This window comes from Anguilla rostrata, chromosome 18 (genome assembly GCF_018555375.3).
Source record: "Anguilla rostrata isolate EN2019 chromosome 18, ASM1855537v3, whole genome shotgun sequence".
NCBI lineage: Eukaryota > Metazoa > Chordata > Actinopteri > Anguilliformes > Anguillidae > Anguilla > Anguilla rostrata.
Genome location: NC_057950.1, coordinates 14,652,775 through 14,674,582, shown reverse-complemented (window position 1 = coordinate 14,674,582; position 21,808 = coordinate 14,652,775). Strand labels below are relative to the sequence as shown.

The 21,808-nt window shown below is 44.6% G+C and overlaps 1 protein-coding gene across 1 annotated transcript in view; it reads right to left on the bottom strand.

The window, feature by feature from the left end:
- LOC135244624 (phosphofurin acidic cluster sorting protein 1-like) overlaps nucleotides 1-21,808 on the bottom strand; it is a 135,204-nt gene that overhangs the window by 68,032 nt on the left and 45,364 nt on the right. The gene's annotated exons all lie outside the window — the stretch shown is intronic.

Below are 21,808 nucleotides of genomic sequence, written 5' to 3'. Positions count from 1 at the left end.
TCCAGAGCCAGCCAAGGCTCTGCAGCAGAGAACAGTATCCACCCTCCGCTTCCATTCAGTCCTAATACCCTCCACACTACTGCAGCCTGTCAGCTCGCCTGTCAGCCTGAGGCGGTCAATAGTGAATAAGACCCGGAATTACATTGTCTAGATAAAAACATGGCAGTCAGCATCTGGGCGAAGCACGTAAGAGAAATGCACTGAACTTCTCAGTGTAGCAGAAAGAGTGAGATGATTTAGTGGTTTGGAACACAATAGCTCAAATGCATCAGTTATTGGTAGCTGGTAGTCGCAGAGAAAATGGGTTCTGGTTATAAATGTTCTGACATTTAATCCCACTTCACACATAAATAGCAATGAGGTTGACTTCACAGGCGACTCTCTCTCTCTGCCTCATCGGATGTCATCCCCACTGAAATGCATTTGAACCGAAGCACAGAAGCTTCAGAGTGGACATGTGGACAGGGATCTGAGAGAAAGGAACTTTTATAAAGAAAGTAATTAAAGAAGATTATGCAGAAAAAGCTGTTTGTGTGGGAGTGGAACGTATGTCTTAACATTCAGAGAAAAAACAAGGAATATCATCTCAGCTCGGAATAACACAATATTATTACAGACACTATCTCTTTCACTCTCTCTCTTCCTTTCTCTCTCTCTGTCACTTTATTTTACATAGGTTAAGAATGTATCTGTTAAATGACGAGCATTCTGCTTCTAATAATAGTAGGGATGCCATCCACAAGCCAACTGTTCTTCATGATAAAACATGGCGATTAACCATCAGCGCTGTCAATCAAAGGCCTGTCTCCACGTCAAAATATGAGACGGAGCAAAACACGACTTATCTTCAGCACATTCTGCCAGGATTAGAGGCAGACTCAACAACATTAAAAACCCACGGGCAGGCTGTCTGCCGTCTGTAACGAGGGAAGAAATGAAAGAAGACAGAGGAGGAGGAGGAGGAGGAGGTTAGCGTCCTGCCGGCTGCAGTGGGAGGTGAGCACAAACGAGGTCTCCATGTCTCATTATCCAAGACTGAGCACAACAGGAGCGCCGGGCGCCGTGATTGGCTGACAAGAGAGAGAATTGATGAGTCACTGGAGTGAGGGTTCATGAATAATTCATGCGTGCTCGGCAGCGACATGCACCTTGTCACATCTGATTGTAAAACACTGAAAATATCTCATAAAACTTTTATGGGAATAAAGGTAACTGAAAGGCCGGGACCGCGTCTCCGCACCGCGGCAGGTTCTCCGAAGAGACCGCCGCCAGCACGAGCCCCGGGGGACCCGCCGTCACCGCCAACCCCGCGCGGCCCCTCCCTCCCCCGTCCAGCCCACATAATCCAGCTCATAACCGCACAAAAACAAACAGGGGAAAAACTCAAACATCACTGCGGCTCCTCGCCTTGCTTTCTGAGGCGGATGCAGGAGATGGTCTCACGGGAAGTGGAGGCTCTCTTTGCAGTCACACACATCCAAAGAAAGAAGTGTGAGCGACGGGATCTGGGAAACTTAAGCAGTGTGCTAAAGTTGAAATTCTAACGGAAACTTCACAAGTGTACTAACCCCCAGGCCCCTCAGGCACGTTCAGCTGCCGATCACATGGGAAATGGAGAAATGGACTGACCCACATTAGCGCATTTTAATGGAGAGGAAAGACACCACGCTGGCTCTGTTGTGTGTTCTAGTCTCATAGCATACCTGCAGCGAGTGGAACAGACCACCCACAAGCATGCTAATAAATCTCACTTCCTAAGGGGAAATGAATGCCCTCCATCACAGGTGGCCCTGCGTAGTGTGACTGATCTGTCTGTGTGGGGCTCTCGCTCAGTCAGAGGCCGGTGTATGGACTGAAGAAAGTGGAACGTGCTGGGGAAATGAGCTGAAAGGAACTCAAATGCAATGTGAAAACGAGGCCTCTCGCTGAAGAGGAGCAGGATGATGAGGAGATTCCTCTCTGTCGTCCGGGACCCAGAGCAAGCTGGGGGTAATCAGGGAAGCCATTAGCTGGGCTCCAAACACATTTACAGACGCTCCATTACAAACAGCCACTGGACAAACAGGTGCTGCAGGTCAGTGCGTACAGTGTATGAGCCCACAGAAACCAGTCTACAGCCACGTCCACTCTGTGTCATAGGGCAGTGCATGCTTAATCCCTGACTGCAGCCGTGACAGTGGAAGCGACTGTGACTGTGCTTGCGACTGTGCCAGTGGCTGACTGTGACTGCAACTGTGACTGACTGTGACTGACTGTGGCTGTGGTTGTGGTTGTGCCCATGACTGTAGCTGGGGCTGTATCTGTGATTGTGACTGTGACTATGGATGTGACTGTGACTCTGGTTGTGACTGTGGTTGTGGCTGTGACTATATCTATGACTGTGGCTATAGTGGTTAGTGGCCATGCACTCAGTGAAGGGCTGTTCTGGGTTATTATCAACCAGAAAATGTGGTTCTGCTGGCAGGCAAAGACTAAGTCACACAGATGAGGAACAAGTTTGCTTAGGAACAGGTTTGCTGCCGTTGGGACGATTTATCAAATCGCCAGGGAAACAGGACTGAGCTGATATTAAACAGACACACTCCTGACTGCCAGAGGACCAGGCAAATCACTCGGACTGCTCAGTAACCAGAGAACGAACGCTGCACTAATTTAAACTCTCTCTAGCGCACCCACCCAGCTCTGAGCAGACTCTAAGCAAGATTGGATGCGTTATATCAGCAAGCTCAATTGCAAAAGATTTCAGAGCAGGTTTAAGGTTAAATACTATTGCAAATACAGTCATACCCCAAACTCTGTTTCACGTTACATCATATCATATTACAGCCATTTAGCAGGTGCTGATCTTATTCAGAGGCACTTACAATGTAAAAGAACCTCACAGCACCCACCCGAGTTACATAAGCACAGTGGCTGACCTGGCTAACAACATTGCCAGACGAGCAATTGAGCAATTTTATGCACATCAATAAAGCACTAAATGTACATACTGTAAGTTACCTCATACAACCTATAAAATAAAAAAATAAAAAACAAATACTGAATACGTACAGATAACATCCATTCATTCATAAAAACCACAACAATGTGAATGCTGTCTATGCTGGAAGATGACTGGTGGTTCTGCTGTTCATTCCACTGCTGGGGGGGCGAGTACACATTGGGCGGGGGAAGGGCCACCAAGGGGGCCACTCACACCCAAGTTACAAAATGGCGAGATCTGGATGTCTGAACATATGGCACCACTGTCTAGTGCTAAAGTTTTAAACGTTTGGCAGATGCTAAGTTTAAAGCAGGAGACTCTGCTCTCTTTGGGCGGGCAGTGAAAGACATTACATAGAGACGAGCGCAAGGGACCACGCAGTTTCAGAAATCCGTTTAGTCTGGATGCCAGAGATAAGTGAAGTGATGTGAGGTTTACATACACTAATGAGGGTGTAAATAAGAGCAAAGCTACAGACACTGACCCTGACCCCTGCAGAGGAAGGGAGCCCAGTGCTCCAACAGTGTCTGTAATCACCGTCAGTGCTGCTTTGGGTTTCTGCACAAATCTCTGAAATAGTGTGCATTTTTGGCTCATTCTCTTCTTTCCATTTCAATTCCCTCTCCTCCCCCAAATTTAAAAACTGGTGATTCATTATCTCAAAATACCTTCACTCCCTCTCCAGAGCCTTCTAAAGGCTTTGTAAGCTTTAACATTTATTGTCTGTGAGCTTGATTTAGGTTTGCAGCCACAGAGAGGAACCTATTGATTCAGGCAGAAAATAATGATCTCCAGCAGAAGGGAGATAAGACGGTAGGCAGATAAACCAAAATAAAGCCTGTGCCAATCACGACAGGACTGTTTCGCATCACCAAAAATAATCTGCTGTGCGTCTGTGTCCTGTAGCCCAGCTGTGTTTCTGTGCCCTGTAGCTCAGCTGTGTGTCTTTGCCCTGTAGTCCAGCTGTGTGTCTGTGCCCTGTAGCTCAGCTGTGTGTCTGTGCCCTGTAGTCCAGCTGTGTGTCTGTGCCCTGTAGTTCAACTGTGTGTCTGTGTCCTGTAGCTCAGCTGTGTGTCTGTGCCCTATAGCCCAGCTGTGTGTTTGTGCCCTGTAGCTGAGCTGTGTGTCTGTGCCCTGTAGTTCAGCTGTGTGTCTGTGCCCTGTAGTTCCCCTGAGTGTCTGTGCCCTGTACTTCAGCTGTGTGTCTGTGCCCTGTAGCTCAGCTGTGTGTTTGTGCCCTGTAGTCCAGCTGTGTGTCTGTGCCCTGTAGCTCAGCTGTGTGTTTGTGCCCTGTAGCTCAGCTGTGTGTCTGTGCCCTGTAGCTCAGCTGTGTGTTTGTGCCCTGTAGCTCAACTGTGTGTCTGCGCCCTGTAGCTCAGCTGGGTGTCTGTGTCCTGTAGCTCAGCTGTGTGTCTGTGCCCTGTAGCTCAGCTGGGTGTCTGTGTCCTGTAGCTCAGCTGTGTATCTGTGCCCCGTAGCTCTGCTGTGTGTGTCTCAGTGCAGGTCAGTAGATTAGCATAGCACAGCATGCAGACTGAGTGTGAGTCTATTTCCCCCTATTTGTCTGAGGACAGTATATTTCACCAATGTCCCTTATTTTCCAAATCACAGACTTTGCCTGTTTAATTTATTCATTCATGACAAATTGACCTCTCACTTGCACTTGTGTAGGTCTTTAATAAAAACAGCAGCTGCAAACATTTTGTTTATACTAAAAATATATATATATATATATATATATATTTCCCAAATATATAATTGATAAAATGTTTGGAAGCAGTATGGCATTCTCCCAAAACATCTGTGCATGTACTTAAACACATTCAGCCGCCCTGACCCTTGACCCCCACCTGCCAACTCCCCCCCCCCCCCCCAGACACACACACCCTAAGAATCGGGTATTGGCATAGGCAAGCAGCAGGAAACCACTCCAGGGAGACAGCCTGGCTTCTGCACTGGAGATCCAGTCTCTCAGTTTGAACTTAACCTGCCTTCGATTGCCCCCTAAAACTTAAATAAGAAGAGCACCATTGAAAGTAAGGGGTGATTCTGAATTGAACAGAATATCCATCGCTGACCACAACTGTCTGCTATTCTCCCAGGGTATAAATGAGTATAAATGAAATGGGAAATGTAGATCGACCCTCTGAAAGTTGTGAAATTGATCCCGGACTCAAAGCTTCACGCAGACAGTTTAATTCTGCAAATGGCATGGTGAGTAAGAAGTTGGGGCCAGGGGGACTGTGGGATTGCTGGTAGCCCCACCTCCAGACCTTATTTTAGTGCTTTTTGGGTATCTGGCTCCAGGAGTGGGTATGTTACCACTACCCCCGCTAAAAAATACTACAGACTTACAGTTGAGTTTACTGGTTTTGAAATAAAATTCCCCTCTGCTGGGAGCACAATTATTCTGATTTGACTTATTCTCTACACGCGCAGCTACCCAGAATGCACAAAGGGATTTTACCAAGCCACGGTTTGTGCTGAACTGAAACAACCGTCTCAACATGATTAATTAAACTTTCCGTGGAAATGGGGACAATTTATTCGTAAACGCTAATTAAATTGAGACTCATTTGAGTCATTACATACGGAAAGGGCTAAAATAAACCGTAATTGGGAATGAGATCATCGGTCATTGCTGCAGCGCAGATCACCTAAATGGGCTGGGATTGGTGTAATGGGGATGCTCTGCAAAACACCTAAAGTAAACATCACTTCGCGCCATTAGGGAGAGCAAGCATTTCCCTGTAAACGCACACTGAAGATGTAGAGTAATAAATTCGTAAAAAGAATAATGACCCGCAGAAGATCATTTTTGGTCTGTTCAGACAGGCCACTTTTTTAGCTCCAACAGAGAGATCAGCAGATATGGATTCAGTGAAATATTAATGCATATATCAATATTCTGATCATCACTGCTATAGGAATAATTCTGCAACAACAACAGCTGAAACATTGCCCATATCATAGGGAATGGAAATGGTTATCGATGGTTTCCATCAATAGCACTGCGTCGCAACATGGACTGTTTGCGTATAGAGTGCTTTATGTTGTGCTTGGTATCATGCAGGACATTTTCTTTGAAAAAGGGCAGGAATTGTACCGAAATGCCAGAGCTTACTGCCAGCCTTTGATCCCATTAGTGGCTCAGTGTTTGTGTTTTATCTTCTTCTGCATTGATGTTGTTCCCTTAAAAAAACCTTCAGCTTCATCTTTTCTGCAAAGCAAGCAGGGAATCTGTATTCACTACAGTCTGAACTCTCTTTTCTCAAGTCTGCTTCTTCTAATACAGTACAACCTTGTAATGAGGTCACTCTGTTGAAGCATCTTACTGTGATGCATCCCCCCCCCCATATTTCTCCCAATTACTGGCCAACTGTTATTCAAATCCCTCGTGTACGTGCATTACAAACTCTCATGCACTTTCTGCATGCTCATGCACTTAAAGCATGCTCTTGGAACATTACATTGATATGGATGTTACTGGATATTACTGTGACCTCCACACTACACTGACTATTACTGTTGCACCTCTACTGATTTTTAACAAGACTCCCATTAATTTCCATAGCCAAACCATGACTCCCAACATTTGCTGAGCTCAGCGTTGGAGCCTAGGGGCTCTGGGTGTGCTAATGAGGCAAAGCAAAGCAGAACTGCATCATGGGAAAATCTAAACCAAAGGCTGCGCCTTACAATTAAAAACATCATATGATTACTAAAACACAAGAGAGTGCGGAGAATAACGCAGAGAATAATGAATGCAGTTCACAATCACTGCGGCAAGAAACTGGCCTTGCTCACCCTCTCTAAGCCATCCCACTGAAACATACAGTCCAGCCACTCTGACTGACTTTTCATATTCATATTCTGTTTATTCATTCCTATTCACAAGATAAGACTTCATGATATCAAAGCGTGTATCCCATATGTATGGGTGACTGTGGCATCAGAAAGCACATGTCCATGAACAGAACACGATTTCAGGAAAAACACATTCGCTGAAAGCCCACAGAAAAGGAGCAACTGAAGGTGAAACGGCAGAAGACTGGAGATAAACCGAAAATAAGAAATATGAGATTGGAGACAGGGATGTAATCAGATAGTGTTTCATTGCACTCTATAAATCATTATTGCAGAATGTTGATGACCTTGGTTCCCCTGCCCGGTGCTTTGAGAATTAGCAGGGAGAATACAATTAAAACCAGCCCTTTGACCATCAGGGGATGTGAATGCACTGTAGAGAAAGCACCACATGACAGAACCTCTGGAGGAAGGATGCAACACAAGATCACTCTGAAAACATGGTAACATCCAAGAAAATAACATCCTGACATCAGACACAAAACACATTCGCTGCTCAATACCATGTTATTAGAACTAAGACAGGCCAAGCATGGCTAACAGCTGAACAGCCATTATTTTCTGGATCAGCTGAACTTTGACCCTGTGGCTCCATCCCCTGCCCTTGTGCCGTGTTTCTATTGGCCAGGAGCTGCACTTATGGAAATGCGGCTGGATGTGCATTCCTAAAACTCTGACCTGCCTGTAAGCTCCATTTTCAACAGCAATTCCTTTGGATGGAAACAAAGACCTGATTCCAAGTAGTTTATTACCTCAACTGTAACCTGCACAACCCATTTTGTTTGCTGTGATAGATCCCTTATTGTATTTCTGGTACTTTCCATTCTACTGCTACTTTACACCAGGCGGGTTCCTCTCTAAATTTCTTCCCATCGGGGAGTTCTCTCTCCACCTTTTGAGGGTTTTTTTTTTTCGCTCTGGGACTTTTTTTGCCTCATGTGCTTGCTATTTGCTTGCTTGCTTGCTTTTGCTCCATTCCTTGCTCTTCTTCTGCTACCCTGTAAAGTGTCTTTGTGACAGTTCTCTGTAAAAAGCACTATTCAAAAGAAATAGATTAAATTTGATTTGATTCTGACACCATCACTGTCTGAAACCCAAAAGGGCAGACCAGTGCTGTAAATAACACAACAATCAGAACCAATTATAGTGTTTTTCTAAGATGAGCCACATCATCTGATTGGCTCATATGAAGTGGTGATTGACAGCACATGGTAGCATAACCAGCCAGTGGGTGGAATACTGACTACAGCAGACAATGGAAAACAAATGCTCACAAAACCAGTTTCAGGAGCATAAATTTAATGAAACTGAATTCCTAATTTTGGCTTGGGACCCAGCACTTCCATAGCAACCCAACTCTGAAAAACAGGACAGACAATTCATACAGGCGAACTCGATTCATTTCACACGGGTCCAATGAACACGGCACCAAAGAGCTGACAAATTCTACCGAAGGGGTTTGTGGGATAGCGCTGAGGTACTAAAGACAGAGAGAAAGGGCTGTTGAGCAGGCAATTGTGGTTTTTTGTTTCTGTTTTTGTTTCATATGAGGAACTGAAGTAATTCCCTCAGGTCATCAGCAGTTTGATTGACATGCTCCACAGCTCTGTCAATACAATCCCTTCCAGGCTCTTGCACTACAAGCAGAGGCAGGTGTGTATTGTGTCAGCTCAAAGAGATGTGTGTACTGCATCCACTGCCCGCAGTCATTTTCAAATCTTTTCCCATCTTAAATCACTATAGATTCACATGAGGTAACCTGCCAGGAGACCAACGCTTGATCTCCCCTTCTTACACTAGAGAACAGGAATTGCGTTAAACCATCTGAAATACAAGGTGCGTCACTAATGCACGTCCAACATCCTGAAAAATATGTCTATTACTGCTACCTTCAACTTTTTATGTTTTAACTCCCATACTTTCACAGTAGTACACATTAACAGAAAAAGGAGTCAAAAAAATTACCTCCAGCTATATATATGTTGACAAGCATTACAGTCCATTACAAAGTCTATGTTTTCACAGTAAAATACTGTACATTACATTGCATTGTAGGAAAATGAGAAATGTTAAGAAAAGCTCTAAACTAATTACAATAATGCTGCACTGTTTAAGGTTTTTCACTTTCACTACGGATAACAAAGCTGAAGAAAAGGGAAGCACATGCTCTCTGTGTGGAACCAGGAGAAACAAACCCCCAAAGACCGGCATAAAATATGAGGACTGCTGCCATCTCAAAAAAGGTGGAGCTGACCTACATGCCACTCCTTTCACAAAAGAAAGTAACCTGTCGTGTTGGAAACACCTAGTCGACAAACTGGTGTGAGCTCGGGTGCTATGGCGTTCTCCCCCCGTGGATTTGCAGGTTGAAGCTCACTTCTATGCAGTGAGAAAATGCTACGGTACAATGTACCTTCACCTAACTACACTGCCCTGTCTGCACCCGTGTGCTGATTCTCTACATACAAACGGCCCAGTCTATTACTCACACACATTTAGAAATGTGAAGCATGCTTCTACACGCTCTTCTACAGAGAGCACCTGACCTTGTATTGAGAAGTACGATACCCAACTTTAATATTTAGCAAAATTGCAAGACATCACAATATCTTTGTACAAAAACCAATAAGAAGTATACAGAATATATCACTGCAATAATAACACATGGTGTGAGAAACGGACAGGGCTGTTAAAGCTCTCCAGCCACCCTGATGTGCACCAGCTGCCACGATATCAATGAAAAAATCTTTACAGGTCTGCACCAGTTCTGTCAGGCAGAACTCTCCCACGTGCAGGTTCAGGAGAGTCCAAAATCACCAGGCAGTGGCCTGATCAGCCTGCACAGTCCAGTTAGAGCCCAGAGTCACACAGTAGTGGCCAAATACTTACTGCTACTACTACTTACTTACTTACATATTCACATCTCACCATATTTATTTAGTTATATTTCAGTGGCACCAGGTGAGCTTGAAACAGAAGAGGTGCAAACCTTTTCTTTAAACTGATTATTACTCTCAACCTAATTCAGTTTTACTTTCCCTGATTAACAAGTAAACACTCAATTCACAGAATGAATCCCAATGATTAGACCAATGATTGGCAGTTTTATTTTTGATACCGTTATTATCCTTTACCTCATTCTAGGGCATGATTCTCTGTTACTGGCAGAGAGGTAAGAAACATGCGGGCTGATAAATCTGCGGTTTACATGGCCGTGTTGGCTGTAAGTGAGATGCAGGAGGGGAAGTGCAGCGTCTGCAGGTTTTTACAAGGGTGGTGTGAGTGAGCGCCTTCCCGCCTCTCCTGCAGGCAGAGCAGCCTCTCACAGCGAAATAAAGATGGAGCCCAGAGAACCTTCTGTAGCCCCGCTGACTCAACTAGACTGCTGGAATTTAACCATAAACAAATGCAGCATTAAGCACATGTAACGTTAAACATGTAACGGTAAGTGCATGTAACGTTAAGCATGTAATAATGTTAAGCACATGTGATGTTAAGCAAGGGTAACATTAAGCACATGTACTGTAATGTTAAACACGAGTAATGTTAAGCACATGTAACTTCAAGCAAACGTAATGTTAACCACAGGTAACGTTAAGCATGTGTAGCATTAAGCGCATGTGATGTTAAGCATGAGTAACATTAAGCACATGTACTGTAATGTTAAACATGTGTAATGTTAAGCAAATGTAACATTAAGCTTGTGTTACGTTAAGCACATGTAACATTAAGCTTGTGTTACGTTAAGCACATGTAACATTAAGCACAGGGTTCAAGCTTTGCTTACTCCAGGCCAGTCAGGAGAGTTGAGTTCATTGAAAAAAGAAAAGCACTTCCCAGATCAGATTCAGTCTGGACCAACCCATTAACGTGGTCCAGGACAGAGAGTTAGAACCAGCCCTACAGCTAGCATTGGATTGAAATGAATATTTATATGAATATTAATATTAATTAATGGGTTTATAGCTTCCCGATAAATCTATCAATTAACTCAATGGAACAAAAAGTACCAAAAAAAAGATATTGGTTGACATATATATACAGTATATATTCCTTCAATGTTCCATTTCACATTTCCGTAGACTAATGTGCAGTATATTGCACTGCACAGAGGCAGAACATTTGGGTCATAAGTGCGTAAGAGCAGGCTGTCGAGTCCAGCTGGGCTCCTCATCGCCTCATTTATAGCTGAGCACGGCCGCACGTCGCCCAATCACACGCGGCAACTGCGACAAACCAAGCTTAATTAAAAAACCCAATTAGTTCACGCGGTGTTAATTGCCACGGTGATTGCATTTTGAGGTCAAAGAGACGGTATCATCACTTCAAATGTACTTCACTTTGCAGAAATCCGCTTTTGAAAAATCCGAGGGAAACTAGAAGGAGACGATATCACCGCTTCAAATGCATTTCACTAGGCAGAAATTTGCTTTTGAAGAAACTAAAGGGAAACAGAAACAGAAAGAAGAAAAGATTAAAGAGGTACAGCCTGCAGTTATGTACAGTCAATGTACCTGGGCAGTCAGGATTTAATTGAACTCAAACTGAGATTATATCCTTATTGAGTTGTATAATGAAAGCTTCTGTAAAATGCACCTGTCCTCAGGATGTGATGACGCAGTTTGCTTTAGAGACTCATGGTTCTCATGGGCACCCCTCCCTCCCCCTGCCTGAGCTAGCGGGGTTTAGCCTCCTGCTCGGTGCCTCCCCAGTTATACACTGCTGGTTTCTGTTTAAAGACTGTAGTGCACACTGAGGAGGGGAGAGCCGGGTCTATGCAGCCATTTCAGTCTTCCAGAGGAGGGTAGCCTACAAAAAAGCTAAATGTTTAGAGACTCTTTTGATATCCTGCCCATAACACTCATAACATTCTTGGTATTTATTGCCACACACTTTCTGATACCATACTTTTTAACCACAGTATAACACTTTTTGCTAAGGGAACTGATAAAACAGTCAGAAACGGTGGATTGCCATTTCACTGATCCCAAGGTCATGTGCATGCCTGTTCTATTAGCTTGTCATACAAGCTTTTCACTTGAAAAGTACAAGCACTCTAGATGAAGAAACATTAGACTTATTCATTTTAGGTTTTGCCTACGCGATGTGAGCGATTGAAAAGAAACGTCAGGAGAATCGCATGAATCAACAGCCAGAGAACAAATCGGGATTGTTATGTATTTTAAAACCCATATAGAAACCTTTGAACCTGAAACAGATGCAGCAGAAATCCAGCTTACACACCTAGATTTCAGTCAGCAAGGATGCTTTAGAAATTGATGACAGCAGTGAAACAATACTAGGGGACAGAAAATCAGAAATAAATACGCTGATGTGCTTAAACTTGTGAACTCTACCATGGACGTACTTACAGGGATAGACTGCCTTGCAAAATGTACATTTACGGATTATGATTTTGCTGTGAATGAAATAAAAGTAAAAAAATAAATACATTTAAAAAGTTTCTTTTTCTGCCACCTGACAAATACAATAAATGACTTGTTCAGCAATGGAGAAGGATGCAAAGCAAAATTCAGTTGTCATTCTTACTGATCTGCAGACTCTTAAATGAACAATTATTTCAATAAAAAAAAAACACCAATGAAAAAGAAACATCCTGCAGCGTACTAATGCTCAGTGTCACTATGATCTGCGTGTGGCGCTTTAGTAAGGAGGATGTGCGACACCCTGCTTCCTCTTTCTTGGCTGCTTCCTTCAAATCAAAAGGCCCCCCCACCCCCACCCCCCCCCCAGCCAGGCAGGCTTTGGAATGATGCCACTGAAATTTGCATTGCATGTCCCCCGGACCTGCACGGAAAGATAATGAACTTACTTAGCATTCAAGGGAAAAAAATCCATTAGAAAAGACGATGTGGGATTACTCTACCGCTGGTAGAGTAGAGCGGGGCCTGCACCCCTTTCCCTGACTTTAACCGCTTCGACTCGTCCCTCTAAAAGCTCTGTCCGCATTTACAGCACACAAGGAGGCGCAGACCTGACGGCTGATTGGTCCGCAGCAGGTTGTGAGGCCTTTGTAAAAATGTTAAAAACGTAGTGCCTTTCCAGAGCCTGCAGTTTATGAATATCCATAAATATCCATAAAGTATTACCATACGTCATTATACTTTTCATAACAATACCGGAGGAGGGTGGTTTTGGTTTTCCAGAGAAGTACAACTTTATTAGAGGAAAGCTTTCATTGAAAAACATTTGTTTATTTGTGTCTTTTTTTTATTCTGAGTTAAAAATCAGGAAGCACTAAAGCCTATTCCACTGATAGCACTCACTGTTCTAAAGTGAGTTTTATTGGTTTAAAACATTGCGGCCATTTTTCAAGTTGTGAATGAGCTTCAGTTCAATCCTCCTGATCTGACTGATTTCAAACAGAACTGATCCCAGCCTTGAGTGTCACCACGACCATTACCCTCTCCAGCGTGAACACAGCTTAATCAGGCAGACAGAAAAAAGCCAGCAGAAGCAGCTCATATTTCTTCACTCACTTTAGCGATAATGTATTGCTTTTTAATTAATGCTGCGCATCTCGGAGCAAACCAATCTCCCCTGGAGTCATGTTAATGTTTTCAGTGTTAATAGCCAGATTACCTTCGCCTTCCGTAAATCACACCCTGTCGCAGCTGGGAGCCCTGAGCATATACGAGAAGAACTGCACAAGCACGCCATTCATCAAGAGCACAAGTAAATACTCTAAAGAATCAGGGTGACAATAAATACCAACTGTGCTGCTGATACATCCTGTTCCCTTGTCTCATTGGTGGCTGTTGATTCCTCTGCCAATCAAAGCTACCTGCCACTCTCTCAGCTTCCATTCGTAGCTAAGACACGCGTGCCATCCAATCAGCGCTCTGCTTTCCTCCCACGGCACACCATGCTTGGTGGCCGCACAGCTCTGGTTCTCCCGTGACCTCCCCACCGCGTATGACCCCACTGACCGCCGCTTCGTAGCCTCCTCTCCTCCCTCTAATCCCCTGATCCTGTCATGGCTGCTCATGGCTTGTCGTGTTGGTTGCTATGCCGATGTCTCTCTTCTTTCCTCCCCCGTGTCTGCCCCAGAGGTCTCTGTGCACATCTCAGCCCCGCCTGAAAGGCTCCTTGAGCGGGACTGGAAATCACCACATAAAGCTCAACCTGGCGAAGGCTGAGATGCTCTGTATCCCCCCCCTCCCCGGCCCCCCATGTGACCTCTCACACTGGGCAACACTGCACTGTCGGTGTCTGCCAGCGTGAAGAAGCAATTGGTGCTAGACGGTGCCAAATTCAATATGACTGCGAGCATGGGGACAGCGAGCCAGACCTTGGAGAGGAAGAACGTGCTGCTTCTACAGCTGCATGTGAAGGGTTTGAGGGAGGGGCTGGGGGCGTGGCATGGCCTGCTGACCTTCAGTACCCCAGCTCTGCCTCCTAAGCAGCGCTTGGACACCCCTCCCTGCAGTTTGGAGCGGCCGCCGGTGGCTGGCTGCGGGTTTTAATGTGCTCATTTATTTCCCTGCGGGTAATCGATAGAGGCTCAGGGCCCCGGCTGATGTGATTTATGCCTCCCATTTCCACTGTTATGCTTCATGTACAAATTGTCTTCGGTGATGAAAACTCACCATGTTTTCGCGACTTGCTGACTCAAAATCCGCTCCACAAAACTGAGGTCATTTATTTATGTTTCTGTGTGACCCTCTAACCCCCCGGCCCCCCCCCCCCCCCCCACCACCCATCACCCCCCCACCAGATTCAGTGTAATTTGCTCCAGATGTCTACAAATCACATCGCGGCAGATGCTAAGAGACAGTTTACTTTATCTTCATTCTCCCTAACCCACCCCGCCCAATAGGTGGGCCCTGTACACAAGCTGCCTAACTGCTCCTCCTCCTAACCCCACCCCCACACTGGGACGCTCCGCTCCGACTGGTCTCATCAAACACACACCATCAAACACACACGTACACGTACACACACGCACACGCACGCACGCACACACACACACACACACACATACATACACGCTCTACCAAGTCTCCACCACTGACTGCTGACCGGATAGCTAGTAATTCATACATCCCTCTGCCGTGATAAGAGGCAGCCTCTCTGTCACCAAGCATGTTTCAACATGCAATAAATGACACTTACATTTACAAAAGCAACGCTTTTCCATTCCAGATATCGACCTGTGCCTTTTTCCAGTGGTGCGTAAATATTTGATACGCAGTAATACAGTATTGATTTGTGCTTATGGTATTTGTTTTTCCGAAGGTAACAGCCATCGTAGTCGCAGTTTGCTTTCCACCCTCGATTAACGTTAATGTAAATGTGCGCAATAACATTCCTGTAAATGTGTGGAGCGCTTCAGTAAATGACTACTCTATTTCTACTTTAATGGTGTCGGCTTTGGAAGAGAGAAATCTGTTGAAATTATGAACTAGTGAACCACTGAGATTTCAGTGGTGTAAAGTATGAAGATAAAGTCATGAGTAGGCCTGCAAGAACTACTCAGGAGTGATCATATTAATGACAAAGCTCACTGCGTATAGGGTCAGGCTCACATACAGTACAAAACTACTATTCTCACCCCTATTCCACACACCAGACAGTGAGCTGTGACTCAGGGTAACTGTTTGCTTATATTGTCTGATAATGGAGAACCAAGCTGAAGCTAAGCAGGTGAGACTGAATGGCTGAAGCTAGGTGGGTGTGGGTTTGGCCAGCACTAGGAGACCTTCTGAGATAAAGAGGTAGTTAGTAGCTGTTGTTTGACCAGCAGGGGTCAGTCTTCCCTCCAAACCCAGCACAGGGATGGATACACTGCTGTAGCCACTGTATATGATGTCACGTATATTGGCATTTATTTTTATCTTCTGTACTGTTGCATACCGTAGTTGTCCAAATTTCCATTCCAAGACAATGATGTTTCACTTTCACTTTCATACCCCAAACTCATGCCCACAATGGAAAAGGACACCTGCTCTAGGAGTCACCGGTGCTGACCCGAGGGGGAGTAGTACCCTAAACACTGACACCACAGAACAGTGAGGTCTTGTACCGGAATATTCTGGCTGAATGAAGAGGAAATGACAGGAGTTGAGCTGTCTTGTGCAGTTTGAGAAGATTAGACAGGTATGATTACAGCAGATGACATGAGAGCAAGTTCATTAGCATGATGTAACAAGATGAAATTAAATACTGGAAAAAAAATTACACTCACAAAATCAGAGAAAAAGCTGCAATTGCCATTAAAGATGCAATCCACCAGAAAACAATTTCAGTTGGCAAAAACAACAAGAAAACCTCAGTAGAAGAAGCTGTTTTCATGGTTAACCTATTTCGCTTTGAGGTACAGACAGCCCTGTGTACACAGCTCATCTCCCAGGACTGCTGGCATTCAGCTCCAATGCTTTCGTTAAAGTAGATTTTTAGCAAACCTCCACATTCCTCATTCACTATTCCTACAGCTGCCGTTCCCCCCATTTGTAAAACCCCCACACAGAGAGTATGACATCACCATACAAATCAAATTGTAAGCAATCAGAACAAGCCACAGCTGTAGTATCAGGACCATACAGAGCGTGAGCAAAAATATCCAGTAAAAGGGCAAAATGAGGACAAAACTGGATGTGCAAACAAACAGCGGGTACATGAGCGATATGATGCAGTTTCCACAGCTTTGTACAGCATGTTTATCTGGATATGTTTACTTGCTTTTGTTGTATTTATGAGATGTTGTTCTATGCTGTGATGTTTCCAGACTTACTTTGTGCCACAGCCAGGCTGTCAGGCTGATTGCATCGTTTTCAACAGTAATAATAAATCTGACATCTGATCTCACCCACAGGAATGCAAAATGATTCAAAAGAGGTCCACGCTGTTATGAAGAAAAAGGGAGACTTTTCTACAGAGCCAATAATTTTATCATTCTGCCACAGATGCACTTTTTTTCACAGAAAGCTCCTGCTTCTGTTGAAAACACCTATTTCACTGAACACACCTGATTCCACTGAACACACCTGCTTCCACTGAACACACCTGTTTCCACTGAACACACCTGATTCCACAGAACACACCTGCTTCACTGAACCCACCTGTTTTACTGAACACACCTCTTTCACTGAACACATGTGCTTCCACTGAACACACCTCTTTCACTGAACATACATGCTTCCACTGAACACACCTGTTTCACTTTCTACACTATCTTTCCCATATTCCACATTCAGGTCCATTTGCTTATGAAAACACCACCAACCGCCCTCTATGTTCTGAGCAGAGATTCGATTCTACTCTCACGTAAAGTAAAACCGAAGCTCTCTTAGCTCCGGCATCATTTTCTTCAGAAGGTTGTGAGAGTGAATAAAGCCACACAGATCTCAGCTAAGCTGCTCTCTCTCTCAGACAGCGAGAACCGAAAGACTTTTCCGGAAACTTCCCAGCAGCCGGGCAGGACGCCTCAGGCTAAACGGGGCGTTAAAGCCGCATTTGGCTCTCACACTTCACTGCACACCGAGGCGGAGGAACTGCAGCTCACCTCGTTTTCGTAAAAACAGGGAGTGTGGGCTCAATGTGTGTTCAAACAGCAGCAGGAAGCTCGCAGAGCAGAGGCCTCATCAGCTTCACTCAGCGCCGACCCGCTGATCCGCTGATCCGCCAACCGAAGGGCCCTGTCATTTCAGGCCAGACTTCAATCACAGATTCAGAAAGCAGCAACGTGTCCTCTCCATGGAATCGCTTTTATATTCCATGTGACGGATAACTGCGGCTGACCGATCAGGTGACATGACTATGGGACAGCAGATAACATGACTGGGGTCTGCCTCTTTCTGAAACGAGTCACTTTGTACTCAGCATTTGTGGACATATAACTTGCTGTTTTTACCCAACTTATGCTGTATTATCTAATAATATTGTGATTGAAATTATTCAAAAACGTCTTCCAAACATGCTAATTCCACGAATTTCATTTTCTGCGGCACAGAAACCCTAACCCACCACCACCCCCCAAAAAAATTTAATGGCGGCTGCAGTTTCAGGCTGTGTGGGTCACCGAGGAGCTGTGCCATGTGACCTTCCCATCATGCCCCTGCATGCTTGTACCTTTACACCGTTACACCAGCCACGCCCCTCCCACACTGCTGAAGGTGCTCTGACTGCCCTGAAAAAGGCAGAGCAGGGTGTTTTACAAATGCAGTTCATTATTATTACTAAAACAACATGTGCAAATTAAATTCATTTACATGACTCGGTGCTTATCTGAATATTGAATGTCTGTGGTGTACCATGAACACATTAATTACAGCCTTTATTTTAACCAGAGTTGCTGACTCTGCAGCTGCTGCTGGCTGGGACGGTTGCTCAGTGGTAGTGCATGCTGGGATACGCATATTTTGGATTCAGATTTGACTCAAGGGGCAACAACCAACCCCTGACTGGAATTCATGCAAAAACGAGCCATTTAACATCTTTTTTTTTTAATGCAGAATAAATGCAGACACGCCATATGAATGACCTGAAATGAACTGTAAAATATGTTAAATATTCTAAACATTTTCTAAATGTTTCCCTGTTTGAGTATCACCCAGATACAGTATGCTGCATGGAAATACTCCGCACTTGAAAGGGGCAAAAAAAAGAAAGAAAAAAGAGCAATCCCTCCTGCCCTCAGCATTTATTCTCCTTACATTATGCTTTTTATTCATAATTCATCGATCTTTCAGGGCATTAGTGGATTCTAAGACACACGAGTCTCGTAATTAAGACAAATGAGAATCGGGCTCATCCACCAATCTTAAGCATGTTTAATTCAAACAGATGTGCTCTCACAGTCAGTAGGTTTCCTGACGGGGAATTATGACTAATTTATCATGACCGGGACTGAATATGGGCGGTGGGGGGGGGGGGGACTGAAACGTTAATCCTTTGCAGAGAGGAGAAACCGCTTCCTCCAGCCGCAGCAGTCTAATTCTGATCAGGGAAATGAGCACATTTATCCACATCTCATAGCCCTTCCTGAGAGCTTCCATATCAATCTCAATACACGCTCCAGATTCAATGGGCAAAAGATGGCGGCACGCCACATGCTAACTCAGTTTAAACAGAAGCCCCGATCATTCAGGGGTGCCTTGCTCGATTCGCATAAAGTCACATAAATATCCAGTAGATGCAACAAACAAGCTTTTCTCAAAGCAGATAAATTACAATTATTAACAAAAACAATGTTGGGGGAAAAAAAAAAAAACCTACATTTTGATAAAAATCAATGGTGTTGGCTCATCCACCTCTGTACCCAGCAAGAAGCAGTGTGCCTAATAAAAGGAGAAATTTGCTTGCAAAACCGCTGAAACTTTCTTGATTTCCTTTGCATTGGCGGATATATCATCATGGTATGAATAAAACATTATCCGTCTAACTATTCATGTGTTTTAATCATGTATTGCCATCATACAAAAATAAAATTATCTTGTGCTGAACCAGCAGAATGCAATGAGCACTAGCACTAATCTCTCGGGGCGGATGTTGAAATCTGTGAGAAAGATGGTATAGAGGATCACTTCCCAATGCCCAGGCCTCATGAGCTATTAGATCGGAGATTAAAATGAGACACCATAGAGATAAATAACAGACCTGTGAGACGTAAGTGATGAGTTAGAGTTTGACATTTAGATCTTTATACAAAAAGGATTTCCTCCCAGGGAGAATCAGAGATCAAAGAATAAGGTACTGCTTCCTGCTTAATTCAGAGCCAGTTACTACAGCAGTGACCGTGGGACATACTGCTTCCTGCTTAATTCAGAGCCAGTTACTACAGCAGTGACCGTGAGACGTACTGCTTCCTGCTTTATTCAGAGCCAGTTACTACAGCAGTGACCGTGGGACGTATTGCTTCCTGCTTAATTCAGAGCCAGTTACTACAGCAGTGACCGTGGGACGTACTGCTTCCTGCTTTATTCTGAGCCAGTTACTACAGTAGTGACCGTGGGACGTACTGCTTCCTGTTTAATTCAGAGCCAGTTACCAAAGTAGTGACCGTGGGACGTACTGCTTCCTGCTTAATTCAGAGCCAGTTACCACAGTAGTGACCGTGGGACGTACTGCTTCCTGCTTAATTCAGAGCCAGTTACCACAGTAGTGACTGTGGGACGTACTGCTTCCTGTTTAATTCAGAGCCAGTTACTACAGCAGTGACCGTGGGACGTAGTGCTTTCTGCTTTATTCTGAGCCAGTTACTACAGCAGTGGCCGTGGGACATGCTGTTTCCTGCTTTATTCTGAGTCACTTACTACAGCAGTGACCGTGGGACATGCTGTTTCCTGCTTTATTCTGAGTCAGTTACTACAGCAGTGACCGTGGGACATAGTGCTTCCTGCTTAATTCAGATTGTTCGTTGAAACGAGCGAGCTCTCCACTTTGAATAATTATCACCCAGCTGCAGTGGACGACCTTTTTGTTTAATTAAATCTGTGATTGTGTTAAATGCAGTTCACACACAGTCAATTTAATAATATCAAAAAGCAAAACTATGTTTCCTTTGCTGTACTCAACATAATGTGACACGACCTAATCTTGCATAGAAAAGCAGCACATTTTAGAGGCACCAGTCTGGTGCTGAAAGTACTAATGGCACAGTGATGTGGGCAAGTGCATTATACATATCCATACACGGATCATCATAAATCACATCCACCACATTACATATTTTTATCCCAGTTCTGCATAGTAGGTTGCCTGTGCTGTTACTGTAAGTGTAGACTAACACCATATCTGCACACTGCACCCAAGCTACAGACACACTGAGAGCCTCTCAAACTTTCACTCCGTACAGCGAGGTTCCCACTCAGCTGTTTTTTTTATATCATATCTACAGCCATTTTCTGTCCTTTCTCCATTTGCAGTCTGAATCTGAATTATATGAGCACTACACTATTACAGCAATGCACTCTTTCCGAACTGCCAATACTCTATTATACGCAGGGAGAAAAATTAAACACTAAACTTGTATGCTGCATTTAAATGCTCCACAACGATTGCAGAACTTCCAGAAAATCTTGGAACAAGAAAGTGCAAAAGAAGAGACAGAGCTCGTTGTCATCTTGATATTTAATTCTGTTTATGGCAGAGTCCTCAGCGCCGCGTAGCTGAATCAGTGAGTGTATGAATCGTGGCTAGGCTTATTCTCGACGGAGTGGCTTGCGCGTAGCGTAAGCTCAGCTCCCCCAATGCACAGGAAACCAGCGCGTTTTGAACGTTCTGACGCCTTTGGAGCTGCAATGGCGAAAAACAGAAATGAACGGTTCCTGTTCTGGACCCACATGCCAACACTGTTCTGCAGGGATGGTCACACCCCCCCCCCTCCTGAATGTCTCATTTTGGTTGTGCCCCCCCCCCCACTCTTCACTCCTTACTGCACTAATTAGCAGTAAGAAGAACCCCTGCACTCCCCCCCCTCTTTTTTACACCCCCTTTCTCTCGCCAACAAACCCCAAACCACTCCTCCCTCACTGCATGAACTAGCTTTCTCTACCACAGAAACAGCCCCTCCCCCAACCCACCCCCACCCCAACATTTTACACCCCCTTTCTCCTGCTCGCTGCTCGTCCTCCATCGCTCTGTCTCAGAAGAGCTGGCTCCTGATCCACAGATCAATACAGAGAAAAAAGTGGGTCATCCCCCACCCCCCCAGCTGTAGAGCCAGCTGGGGAGGAAACAGTCTTTTGGGCAGAATATTTACTTTATTTGTACATTTATTTCCACCTCTGCAGTCTGATCAACTTTCATCCGAGAGGAGCAAATGAAGCACAAATAAAAAGCTTTTCTGATGGGGTGTCCCTCAGAAAGGAAATTAAATACATCTGGAACCTGGGTACGGAGAAAGACGTTAGAGTTGTGCGTTCAGTCAAAGCCACATACTGGGCAAATGTTCACACCTGCCCTTTACTCTGTTCTTTACCTCCCTCCCACTCGCTC